General features: G+C 38.2%; 1 protein-coding gene across 1 annotated transcript in view; it reads left to right on the top strand.

Annotated features, from left to right (window-relative positions):
* The window catches only part of LRP1B (LDL receptor related protein 1B), a 595,001-nt gene that overhangs the window by 146,303 nt on the left and 434,626 nt on the right, over positions 1-14,072 (top strand). The gene's annotated exons all lie outside the window — the stretch shown is intronic.

The raw sequence follows: 14,072 nt of genomic DNA, 5'->3' as shown, positions 1-14,072 counted from the left end.
CAGTCTCAGTTTTTCTTCCCCACAAAATACAGGAGAATAGTGATACCCTAAAATACCTAAATATCTAAATTAATCATTCTCACCAGTGTTGTCATTGGCGAGAATGAGATTATAGTTTCAAAAGACAGCTAAAAAAGTGTCAGACGATATTGTTATTTCCATTTTGTAGGTGAGGAGGAAAACCAAACAAGTTAAGTAAAAGTGTCTTCTTATCAGGAAGTCAGTTGACTCACCAGGAAATAAAATTACATACCAACACACCTAAAGCATGTGGTGATAGGTCCTCTCTGTAGTATTATGGCGTGGTAAAAGCAGTGTATTTGCTGACTTTCTTTTCAATCAGTGCCAATGAAATTAATCACTTAGTTAATTCTAAATACAGTTTTGCTGACTTGCCCAAACTATGCTGTCATGTATTATTACAACAATTTATACATGCTGATGGTTTTATACTCTTGAGGATGAAGTTTCAAAAATACAGTATTATTTATTCTAACATGCTAAGTGACAAGAAAATTCACTAAATATAAAAGCATGGCCTAAAATTCCTCAGAGCTTTCCCTGCCTGAGTGATCAGCTAGTGAGATTTTATGTATCGTTTCAGGTCCAGTTAGAGAACTTGTCCTCATAAATCTCTTCAGCATCTAGCCAGGTGATAAAATTCTTGTCAAACATGACTATGCTGTTTATCATTTTATGTGCAAGTTTGTACACATTCCCACTCCTTCCACTACTATTAGCTCTAAGTAGACAAATATGATATATATATCCTGTGAAAAAGTGATGATCAATATATCTTCCCCTGCTTGGAAATAAAGATTTCAGGTTAACAAATTGATGGAACTCCACCTATCTTTGGGAAGAAAAAATCTTCATTGTTGGGTAGATTGTGAATTTCCCATGAGAAGAGAGTAATACTGAGAGATTATCAGTATGTTTTGTCCTAGACCATAAAGTATCAATTAGTATAAAGCATTGCCAAGAATTTTCTGTCAAGATATATTCTTCTCTTACTACAAAAGATTCCCTGAAGACTATAGAAAAAGTACGGAGAAAAATAGAGGGGAATATTTATTAAGGAATGTGGGGACTCTCCCTACCGCCCCTTTTCTGAGGTAAATAATAATTTTCCCCTTCTTGGCAAGTGGTACCAATTATCAAAATTTTGCAGCTTGCTTCCAAATGAGAAAAATGAGCACTACACAACTGGAGCGTTAAGCTCTTCGTGTAATGAGTGTATTTTACACTGCATGTGTTGGTCTTCAAAACAAAGAAGCCAAAAGCAGCCCACATGGGCAATTGCCTCTCATTGGAGAACTTAAACCAGAAATCTCAGGAGATCACTCCTTCACTGTTATTGATTCCAGTCAGAGAAGTCAGGATGGACAGAAAACTTCCTAATTAATTGTCAGGGCTTCCTCAAAGATTCTCTAACCACAGAGCAGCACAATAGCATTTTCTTTTAAGACTAAAACCTTGCTCGTGTAAAAGAAAAATAAATCTTTATCGGTTAAATCTTTAAATGTTTAACAGTGCCATCTGGTGACCTTTGCCATAACAACAGCAGTATATTTCAGAGCATCTTTCTTTTGAGCATCTTGAAAGGACTGCACAAACAAGTGCATGTTACCAACTGAAAACCCAACTCAGGGAAAACCCGAGACATTTATTTCTATTCATCTTCCCTTACTCTGCAGCTTCCAAAACTGAGATAAGCTGATTCATAAACTCATGTTTTCTTCCTCATGATAACACAATTGAAATGATATCTATGTAATTTTATATAGCTATAGAGCTACCTGTAGAAAGACACATGGGATTCTTGCTGGCTGATCAGACATCAACACAATTAATAGTCCCTTATTGAAAGATTCCTGTGAACTATGGTAGGATTGCAGGTAGTGTCTAAAGACAAATCACTTAAATCCCTGATGAGGATCCCATATCCAGTGATGAACCTTGACTGTGAGAGCTTCCTTTCTTTTCTCATCCAAACTGATATTTTCAATGTTATAGTTTATTGTAAAAATCTTAAACTTTCAAGGCTGTTTTTCCCCCAGTGGCAAGATAGAGGCAATGTATATTCGTAATCCTTGCCTGTTTTCTGCATTGAAATTTGAAACACTGCAGGGCAGGGGCTCTCTAAATGTGAGTTGTAGGAATCTTGTTGTTGATCTCTGGAGACTACTAGCAGTTGCAGGCTGTTAGAAATATACTCTTTTTAGTTGAAAAATTAAATCTGCATTTGAATTTGAAGTTTGAAAATCGTTAAGGAAGAGCAGTAATTAAAAATGCCATTGAATGTTGTTCTTCCTCCATGGTTACAAAGTTAGTGCAAGACTACTCCTCCGGTCAGAAGAGGAAAGAAGAAAACAAAGTAGTTTAAATGGCTTAGAGAGTTGTCCTCAAGCATCTACTAAACATGACGTAAAGAAGCTGTTCACTGACTGCAGAGACGGTGGGAATACCTTTCTCAGACAAACATGGAACACCTGCTAAGCTCTGAGACTTCCAGTATTCTTTTGCACGCAGCATGCTTTGACGTGTAGAATAGATGCAGGTAAATGAACAGAAATAGAAAACCTGCACACAGCTTAAAAGCGATATACATGTCTTCTACCTCGTCAAGATGCACTTGTCAGTTTGCTGTTAACCTAATTAGAGGAAAAGTGAAAAATTGAAAAGCAGGTTCATGCAATGGGAGACAGCACTGCATGTTTGCCTCGGTGCGAACCCATTTTTCCGCATCTCCTTTAGTAATAATTTTTCTTCATTTTCTTTTTTTCAGTTGAGTCATCACTAAGTAATTATCGCCTATCCTGCGCACTCCATCCATCAGTTCTTAGTCACACATTACTCAAAACTCAACTTTGACATTTTATTCCCTTTCTGAATCTCAGATTTAATATGTTGTTCGGGTCTAGAGATTGTGGGAGTGTGTTTGTTTGCATACTGCACTTGGCTGCTGCCTTGCGAAATACGTTGTGTGAAAACATGTTCCTGCGTGTGAAGAGAAGTACTGCATGTTACTGGCTTTTGTAAAGTTTTAAAGCACTGTAGGGAATAAATCTCCTGGGTTGATTTGGATTTAAAAAAAAAAAAAAAATAGTACTTTTTTTCCTGCAAAACAAGGGTTGGTAACAGTTTAGGACTTGGTGAATGGCTTTTGGTGAATTTTTAGTTGAAATTTCAGGTTTTACTGAACAATATGAAAGTGATGGTGAATTTTAATCACATTTTCACAACATATTATCCTGAGGTGCACAGAATTTGAGGGGAAGGGCCCTTGCTTTAACTAAAATATCTGTGCTTAAATCATTTCATCAGGAAGCAAGAGACACATTTTCAAACTCTTGTCTGCTTGGTTCAATGTGGACTTCTCCCTGCCTCGCTTGATACAGTTTCCTAGATCATCATGCTGCAAGGTATTTTGGGTGGGCAGCTCTCAACCTCCGTTGACACTGATTTCTCATTAAATTACTGAGATATCCTTTAGTGAGAATATGGAGCCCAGGTGTATATTTCTGGAGGATGAGTACTGAGTTCTAGAGTAATTATCTTTTTTATCTTTTTGTTAAAATATGTATTTAACTTCTCAAAGTGGAAGATCCTAACCAAGGTTTTTCCTGGGAAGACGTAATTTCAAGTTAAGCAAGTGGGATCTCTGTTTCATTTTCCCACAAACTATGGATCAATGGAACTAGTTAGAGAATGAAAGACAGCTTCCTCCTGTCTGTTTTGATAATAAATGTCTAAATTTGTCCTTAAGTTTTATTGTCAAACTTTATTAAAAATGCCCAAGATAGAAATAAAACACTTTGTAGAACTGGGGGAAAATTAGTGAAGGGCTGCAAGTTTTATTCAACAAGGATGATGGAGTAACTTTTTTATTAGGAATAATGGAGCAAGCTAAGACTCTTCATCCTCAGAAATGGTTGTCCATGTTGGAATATTTTAGGGGTCTATAAAATCATGAGTGAAATGGATAGGGATTGTTGTTCAGTATCTCTTGCATAACAGAAATTACAGGGCGTCAGACAAAACCGATGGGTGGCAGGTTTCAGAACAGTCAGTAGAAGGTATTTCTTCAACACGTTGGATAAGAAAGTGTGAAATTCTTCACCAAAGGATGTTGTAAATGCGCGAGTTCACGTGGGTGCAACGGCAAATGGAAGAAGTGCATGGAAGAAAAATCCGCTGAGGGTTATTGAATATATAGCAAATATAGCTTCCTTGGAAAATCACTGACCTAAATATGTTTAGAGCCTGAGAGACTACTAAGGTGAAAGTGTCACATACGTGCCCTTTTCTTACTCTTCCCGTGGGCATCAGGTATGGTCACTGTTAGTAACTGAGCAGGATCCACCATGGGCCAAATGCCTTATTAATTCTGAATTAGAAAATATCTGGGGGAAAGATGGTTCTGCCAAAAATAAATAAATTGATACTTGAGAATACACATTTTTGGCTGACCCAGACATTTTTTTAATTCCTGTTTTTCAGTTTGCTCAAGGGATTTGGCAAAGAAAATTAAAATGATATAGTTGCCTCATTTAAACTTATGTACGGTCTTATTGGTTCCACATGCAGATGTGTATTCATAAATAAATAAGATGTATCGATCACAAGATAGATACATAATTTGATAAGTATTTCCTTTTAACAGTGGTCAGATCTAGGCCTTATTCCAACTACTGTCTGTTTGGTTTGGGGTTTTGTGGGTTTTTTGTTTGGTTGGGTTTTTTTTGGTTTGGTGGGGTTTTTTTTGGTATCATCCTTATTTTATCCTTGAATGAGCAATAAATCTTATTTCTAGAAAGAAAATAGAGTATACTCTACAATATATCATTCCTAAACCTCAAAGTGAAAAGGTCTCTCATCTTTGAAACTCATAAACCGATGCAGCGGAGACAGAGTTTGATACATACAAGTAGGAGCAATTATCTGTGTCCCAGGGGATCCTTCGGTCTGTGCTAACGCTGGTACCTTATTTGTACACAGGTCAGGGATGCTCTAATGACCACTGTTCACATTGCCATTTAGAGACCGGGAGAGCACGCTGTGCCCCACCTTGCCTTACAAGGCTGACACAAGCAATCAGGGCAAAAGCACGGGATGCAGGGAGTTGATCTTACCATATCAACACCACTAACAATGCGACAATTAAATGTGTGTAAGCATTACTATTGTAAATACATTTAAGATCTCCGCTGTTAAAAATCCCAGTAAATAAAACACAGTGTTTTCTAGATGGCTTTAAAAAAATAAAATGCAAATCAACATCTATGAATATAAAATACTTGATGTTTGTCAAGCTTTCTTTTAAATGGGATAATGACAAACTTTAAATGTGCAAGGCCATCTGATCAGTAATTTTAAATGGTGACGCTGTTTTATATTTATAAATTGCTTTATATGCATAATTATATCCATAAGTAAATAGTATATATATATATAGTAAATAATTACATCCATATATATATAGTATATATAGTATATGTTATATAGTATATATAGTATAAGTATATAGTATATAGTATAGTATATATAGTATAAGTAAATAGTATATATAGTATATGTTATCTAACATACAGTATACGCACAATTATTAATAAATTGCTTTATATGCATCATTGCTTAATGGTGACATTCAAACATAAAAACAAACCTAGGGAATCAGCTCAGCTCAAGCCAGGAAGGAGTAGCAATGTTCATTGCTGTGCAAGCATGCAAAGGACAAGAGGGTGCAAGGGGCAGGATCCTCCCTTTCAAGCGGCTTTCCAAGGGCCGCTCCGCTGGCAGGTTGAGGACAGGCTCGTTTGGCACACAGGTGTGTAACCTCCTTAATGGGAGTACTGGAACAATGTGGTTTAGAACCAGCTGAGGTGGGCTCGTGTCTGCGTGGGAATGTCCAGTCCCACCTGGGCAGCGGCACAGCTCTCGCTGGTTGTCCCGGCATTCTGGTTCCCATTCGGGGAAGCTCTAGACCATGTATCAAACACAATACGTGCTAATAGTTTTATGCATCAATTTAAGCCTTGCTCCCTTCTCTTTCCCATTATTTCCTGCAGTTATAGTGTTGTCTACAAAATTATTGCTGAACTTGATAATTGTTTTAAATCTTATTATAATATTGTGTATTTTATCCCAAACTGGAGCACTAGGATGATAATTTTTAGCGATTACAGATTCTTCCTTCTTATTCAGTCAAGCAGGAGCCCACCTTTGCTGAGGGTGTAGCTATGCTGATTGCTGAGTGGATTACATGGAACTCTTGTTAACAATTTAGAAAACAGCGTGTATTGAAGAGGTATACAAGCTGGTCATCATAAAGTGTGTTTACCAGGCAATAACATTTATGTAAATGTACTTGCTCGATCTGAGCTTTGGAAAGCTTTGATAAAAGTATAATACAAAACACTAACTGGTGAATGTATCAAGAGTAGAACCGGGAGGGACTTCAGCGGCTAAAGATGCTGATGACAGATGGGTGTTCTGAGGCGAGATAGTGGCTGGGGAGGTGTCTTCAGACAATGCAGCCGTCTTTTCTGCATTTTATTTCTAAAGAGGACAATGCAGTGTGATGCCGAAGCTGGCTAATGGCATGAAACAATTGGGAGAAGTCAGTTCAAAGGAAATGATAATGTTCCAAATTACACAGCGAGATTAAGGGAATACACAGAGATGTAATCAAGATACAGAAGAAAATTAATTCTGGAAATAAAACAATAGTCAAGCTATAGCACGGGTGTAAAGCCATCCTGTAAATATCTACATTCTGTCGTATCAAATTTGTGACCTTGAGTGATAAGTTGGCTTCTTTCTTCTTCCCCACACTCCTTTAGAAACCTAACAATATTAGATACTTAAAATATTGAGTCAGAGAGGCAAAAGTCTGAGACCTTGCAACTGCTTCTGCAGCTCTTGTGGTTTAACCCTGGCCAGCAGCTGAACCACCCCCCAGCCCCCCCAAATGCTCACTCCCTCCCCCGCTGGGATGGGGGAAAGAATCAGAAGGATAAAAATGAGAAAGCTCCTGGGTTGAGGTAAAGACAGTTTCATAGGGAAAGCAAAGCAAGGAATTAGCAGCTCAGCCACCCCCCACCCCCCCCAAATGCTCACTCCCTCCCCCGCTGGGATGGGGGAAAGAATCAGAAGGATAAAAATGAGAAAGCTCCTGGGTTGAGGTAAAGACAGTTTCATAGGGAAAGCAAAGCAAGGAATTAATTCCCTGCTTCCCACGGGCAGGCAGGTGCTCAGCCATCCCCAGGACAGCAGGGCTCCATCACGTGTAACGGTGACTTGGGAAGACAAACACCATCACTCCGAATGTGTGTCCCCCTTCCTTCTTCTCCCCCCAGCTTTATGTGCTGAGCATGACGCCATACGGTGTGGGATCCCCCTGGGGTTAGTTGGGGTCAGCTGTCCCGGCCGTGCCCCATCCCAGCTCCTTGTGCCCCCCAGCCCCTCGCTGGTGGGGGGGGGTCTGTGTGAGCCCTTCCCAGCAGGAACGAAACCATCCTGGGGTTATCAACCCTGTTTCCAGCACAAATCCAAAACACAGCCCCATACCAGCTACTATGGAAAAAATTAACTCTATCCCAGCCAATACCAGCACAGCAGCTCTGAGAGGTTTGCTCTAAAAACGTTCCTTTGAGCCAGGGGTGTTGGCTCCTTTGCTTTTTTGAGCTGCTGCTGAAGTGTATCAGCTTCAGGTAAGTATCAGCCCCAGCTTAGGTATCGACTGCACTGATGGAAATGACAGTGTAGGAACTGAGTCATCAGCGCTAAGGAAACTAAATAAAAATGAAAGGTCTGTGTCAAAGCATGAGCTAGGAAGTAGTATGATGACAGACAATTTTTTTTATTTTTAGCTATTTATTTACCCCTATGGATGACTGCGTGAATTCTAGAATAGGATTTTTAAAGCGTTACAAAAAATGTAAGGAAGGCACAGTCTATAGTACATAGAGAGTTGATGAGACATCTGCCAAGTTAGTTTTGTTCCCCTTTTTTTACTTTGCTTTTGATCATGAAAGTTCTTTACCAGAGCTTACATAATTATTAAATTAAGTCAGATAAATTTTTTCTTTTATTTTATGGAAATTCAGATTTCAGTTCCACTAAAATACCATGCTTGTTGCTGTATTGAAATTGCAAGGGAAAAGAAAAAAAAAGAAAAAAAAAAAAAAGTACTGTTTTTACTGTGTAGATTTGCATATATGAGGTTGCCTTTTTAATAAAGTTATGCAAGAGTGGAGTTTTAGACCATTTTATTAAATGCAAAACTCTCTCTCTAATGTTTATGTGTACACGCTGTATACGTTCTGAAGCTGACAGAGAATCCATACACCATTAAGAGAGGGGGTCAAGGACGAAACATAAGTGTCTGATGGTTTTTCCATGCTGTAGGATACCCAGCCTTGAGCTGTTATTCCACATAGGCGTAAGTCTCCCACAGATCCTTTGCCAGGTGTGCCCGCCCCATGCAAGGGCTGTAATTTATTTTGGAGATATGTTATTATCACAGGAATCATTTACCATAAGGAACTGACTTGCTTTATCTCTGTTGATCTGTAGCTGGTCTCCATGAGATACTGATGTCCCTCCACCCACAAATTAGTGTGTGTAGTTAATTTATTTGACCAATTACTTTTATATTTGTGATATTACATGATTTATGTAAGATTATACATTCCCATTTAAATATATACACACTATTTCTTTTCCTGAGAAGGAATGAACCTAAAAAAAATTGAATACCAGGTGCTGGTACAAGCTGTTGGAATGACTTGAACATATATGCCTTGGCTGGCTTCTGATTTTGGCAGATAAAGGATGAAGATTTCTTGTACTGGTAGTCCTTCTTTCTCCACCCTGAAAAATGCAAAGCATGTAAAATGAAGGAAGCCACCCCTAAATATGTCACAACATCAAGAAAGTTAAGTGGGAACAAGTTTTCCTGTATCTCTTTTCCCCACATGTTCAATTTTTTTTGGTAAATATTAAAATATGTGAAATATTTTGCTCTGTGGTATTCCTTGAAACATTTAACAAAAATATTGGTCTGTTGTGACTGCACCTGTTAGATTTTATTGTTTCATCAATTTTTTGTCACAATGCATGACACACATGCATCATAGATCACACAACTGATATATGCTCCCATTCATCTGATGTGCTACATAAATCACTTCAGATAGTGATATAATATATTAAAGAATTGACAGAACTGGTTCAGCCAGAATTGTTTTTCTTTTCTTTTGCTGAGATGATTTGGTGGAAATAAAAGAGTGGAAAGGTTCTTGGTAGGTCAAAATTTTATGGTTCTTAAGAGAAAAAAAAGGTGCAAGTAATCAGTGACCCTGCCCATAATTGACCTTGACATTAAAATCATTGTATGTAGATAATCTGTCAATAGGAGCGATGCAGAAAGACATTTTCATAGGGCTGAGACAGAGAAACTATGCTTAACCTAGAACTTCTCATGGCAAACAAAATAAGAATCAGGAATACTGCATTCTGGAGAGCATTGTATGACTAAGTTGAACAGTACCTATTAGCAGTCTGAAGGTATCTGAGATATCCCATGAAATACCAAGCCAAAGCTTTGAACAGATATTGAACAAGAAAGCTTCAGACAGCTCTTCCGTCTAACTCTGAATGCAGAAATTTTCCAGGCTAATGATTTGACCTTTATGTTGTGTAAGAGAAGCACATAATTTTTCAGGAGTGCACAATATAAATGAAATGTGATCTCCTTTACAAAGTAGTATTTAGTCACCAGAACCCTCTTGAGAGCATTGCTATATCAAATACATATTATAGGCCAGATACGGCTAAACTTTGGGAGTGGATGGGTATGTGGTTAAGCGTTTTATTTCCTTTATGCCAATGGAACATACAACATCTGAGCTTAATGCTTTCAACAGCTGGGACTTTACCTGCTGAATTAAATACACATTGCAAGTGCTCACTGGCTTCTACTTCTAACAGGGTCCACTGTGTCCTCCAAGCGAAAAAAAAGTACTGTGTTTGCTAGTGCAGAATTTCCATCAGCTTTATTTTTTATTAATTTTTCATTTGTCCTTTTATTTGCCTTTCAAATATTCTATACCTCTGCCTATTTTATTTTAAGATCCTAGCCTTTCTTAATTGACCTTTTCATCATGTTTGGATTCGGCAGGTGAGATACTGCTCATTGTCCTAGCAGCGCTGGGAATTTCAGTGTGTTCAGCTGTTGCTGCATATTTCTTAAAATTATCAAATATGGCCTCTTTTGGAAGAAAAAAATTGGGAATTTATAACCTTGCTGAATAGCTCATGAAAAGAATTGTAATAAATAGTGTGTGTTACTAAGCACTTATAGAACACGTGAAGGTGAGCTTTCCTAGCGTTAGGAATCTATACAACTCTTACAGCTTCTCTGCCTGCATTCTCAGCTGGCCCCATACAGAATATTTGGGTGTGCCCCAGGGTCTGAGTGGCTTCCCACCCTGCGCAGGAGCCGCACGTCGCACAGGAGGGAGGTGGCTCATGACCAGGTCAGGGAACAGCATCGATTCCCAATGCGAGTTTATCATAGATATTCAAACGGTTGAGACTGATGAGATGATAGTCAGATCTTATCTAAAAGATGTAGCTCAGTTGGCTTCATCTTTCACTTATGGAGGTCTACAGAAGCTGCCTTAACTGTGCAGTTTAAAAAAAAAATCACTGCTGTTGTGCTTTACTCCGTTGCGAATTACGATTCTGACAACAGCTTTGTATATTTTTATCACAGATTTTGTTATAAAGCCAAAACTTTGCAAATTTTAAAATATAATTATTTTCAGGACACATAATATATATTTTATCTCAATCAAAAAAGCAGTAAATTGACAACATTTTCCTTTTTTTTAAAGAGTGGAGTCCTTAACACTCCGTACCACTGTGTCTGGCCATAGACGGTTCTACAGCGTCTGCATTTTCATTTATTGAGAGGAAATTGTCACTCAGGGCTTATGTCCACAGTGTAAGTTAGCTTTCTGCGAAATTGTTCACGCATCTTTCGTACATTTCAAAGGTTTTAGCATGCAACAGAAAATAATCTATTGCCTGATATAACAAACAAATTGACGAGGCAGGTTATGCACTGTCACCACCATTAGCCTTTTAAATATGGCCAAGTTCAAAGGCCATGACTTGAAATTACAACGGGCCTTGGTTTGCTCTGCAAGCAATCTCTCCCTCTCCTTCAGATCTAGTTCCAGTTGCCAATACCTTCCTTTTAGGTGGTGTGGAAAAAACGATTGAACTTTCTATTGCATCTAGGGTGTTAATGAATAAGAATCCTTTGAAACGATGTTGACCCTATTGAGATTTTTAACTTTGCAGAAATTCAAGCAGAGCAATTTAGGTCTTTGAGAGATGTGGTTAATTAGAAGTTTTCTTGCCTGACCTAAGTGTATCGAACTGTGGGAATGCTGATATAAACAAGTTACTGTATAACCCACAAAGGTTATTTAAATTGTTGGTCAGGAAATAAAACACATGTTAAGAAATTATGCAGATAAGGTAATAATACAAGAAGCATTGATACTGATTAACACATCTACAAACTAATCACTCATATACCCAAGAAAAATTAGACGCCATAATTCATCAGTGAGTATAGGTAAGACACATTTGTATACGTACAGTTCTTAAGATCAACATATAATGCCTGCCTCCTTGGAGTGTAGCCTGAGTGATGTTTGGGGGTTTTTATGGAACTAGGTGGGAATTTAGAGAATGGCCCAAGACTCAGTTATACCTTTGATAAATGACTAAACAGCTGGGAAAGTTTCTTCCTTCTGTCCTAAATGCTCAAGTAGAGCCTCATAGAAATATTTCTTTCAGTTTTTTCTAGTTTCAGATTTTGGCTGGAACAGTTAAGTTTGTCTTTATTGAACAGTGCAAGTGCTGTCCCAGACTGGAAAGTGTCCTAAAAATGGACCTGCCCATTTGAAGGGAAGCTCCACCTTCTTGTGATTTCTTCTGTCTCACTACTTACTAAGGCTTCTACTTCAGGTTTGCACTAGTGTTTCCTTCTTTACCATTTTCTGCCAGTTAAAACATTCAGCAGGCAACGATAGGTATGGCGTTTCTCCTCCAGATCCACAAGACCTTCGGCAGCTAATATTCCCCCAGGCTGTCTCCACATGTCTGATCTGATAACTATTAAGTTTCAGCAAATACCTCCTATTCCTGTATATAATTGCATTACTAGCATTATTATTACTTTGAAGCAAGCAAAGAAAAACAGAGGTCCGGAGGTAAACAACACTTCCAGACTGGTGTCTCCAAATTGTGTTGCCTTTTTGCTCACAAGAGGAAAGTGACTTTCAACTGAGGTTTGTTTTATTTTTATTACTTGGTCTGCAGTATAACTGGACTTCCTAATAGTTGTGGTGCATTGGGTTTTGTAGCCATTCTCTTCTCAGCTTTTTTACTCAGGACATAGTTAAATTATCCATACAATTAAAAAAAAAAATAGGTATGTATAGGTGCAGAAAAGGGATTATTCACATTCCTGGTAGGAATATTGATCACATACCTGATACAGCCATCAGTCTGAGGCGTTCACTGGCCACTGGCTGTCAGTACCTGGGAAGAGAAACCAGAGGAAAGATGACTCTGCACAAGTCTTGTTGGTCGTTTATTTTCCTAAGCATTTGCTTCTGGCAGTTTTCAGAAGCAGGACACTGAGCTGATGGATTTTGTGACTGAGCCAACATGGTATTACATATATCTCCCTGAGCTACTTCCCTTAGTTCTTTCACTGCTTTTTCTTTTTCTTATTTCACAAGCTGATCATGTTTGTTAAGGAATGTCATGGAGCAGATGAGAAGCCTCTGTCCCATGGACATCTTGGACATCAGGATGTGTTGGGGACTATTGCAAACAGCTTGATTTCCCTGCCCCGGTAGATGCTTCCTCTCCTGGTTATCACTGCAAGTTCCAGGACAGATTTCCTCAGAGCTATAAAACGGGTCATTTCTGGTTTATCCTAGAAGCAATTAATCTGTTATGCCAAGAAGGCAAGTCTCCCAAGGTCATCTATCAGCTTGGATAGAGTTTCTTCTTTATATCTCCTTTTAGCTTGCAGCTGTGCCTTACCCATCTCTGACAAATGGCTGGAACAAAACTTTGGAAAAAGACCAGGCAGTAAACTGGGATAACCAAGTCACATTAGCGATAGAAGTTCTAAGTTCTTTAGCACCATTGGTTGGTTGTTGGAAATAGTGTTGGGCTTTTTTTCTGTCAGTATTCCAAATATTGCCAAATAAGCCCTCTGTAGTCTTTCCAGTCCTCTCTCAAGTGCTTAAGTCCTTGCTGTGGTTCTTTTCTATTAAGAAATTGCAAGTTTCCTTTAACTTCTCTACCCTTTTACCATGAAAAATATTTTTGTCAGTAGTAATTGCATTACTAGTCACTTTGTCCTGATTTGTCTTACCATTGTGAGACAAATGGACTTCATAATCTGTCTAGACGGTCTGGTTGTTACTTTAACAGATGTTTGATCTCCAAAAGCAAGACATCCCTCAGCTGTTTTCTAGAAACCTTTCAGACACCGCTTTAATTCATTTTTATGTGTCCAGCCCTTGTTTTAAATCATATTTTTCATTCTCTGAGACATCAATGAGCTATGAAAAGTGCCTACACTGTTTGTTCCATCATGGATCATCAGGAGGACCAATGCCTAGCTACTTCCCTTGGAAACTGAATTCCTTGTGTAACATTTACATTGCACCTTTTTCTTTAAGCATTTAACTAAATTCAGGCTCTTGGTGTTTTTTTCAGGTAGGAAGAAAAAAACGATGCTGTAAGTAATTTTTTTTGATTTTTCATACAATCCTATTTAGTCATGGAGACTATCCAAAGCTCTTTTCCTTTGGCCAGGAATTGCGACACACATGATGTCTCTGGCTCTCTGATGTTCAGCCAGGAGCTTTCCTTCTTACTTTTTGGTTTTGGTTTTTGTTGTTTTTTTTTTTTGTTGTTGTTGTTTGGTTTTTTTTTTTTTTTTTTTTTTTTTTTTTTTTGTATTA

This window comes from Egretta garzetta, unplaced genomic scaffold (assembly GCF_000687185.1).
Source record: "Egretta garzetta isolate BGI_Z169 unplaced genomic scaffold, ASM68718v1 scaffold197, whole genome shotgun sequence".
Taxonomy (NCBI): Eukaryota; Metazoa; Chordata; class Aves; order Pelecaniformes; family Ardeidae; genus Egretta; species Egretta garzetta.
Note: the sequence above shows the minus strand (reverse complement) of the source record. Positions and strands in the feature narration are given on the sequence as shown.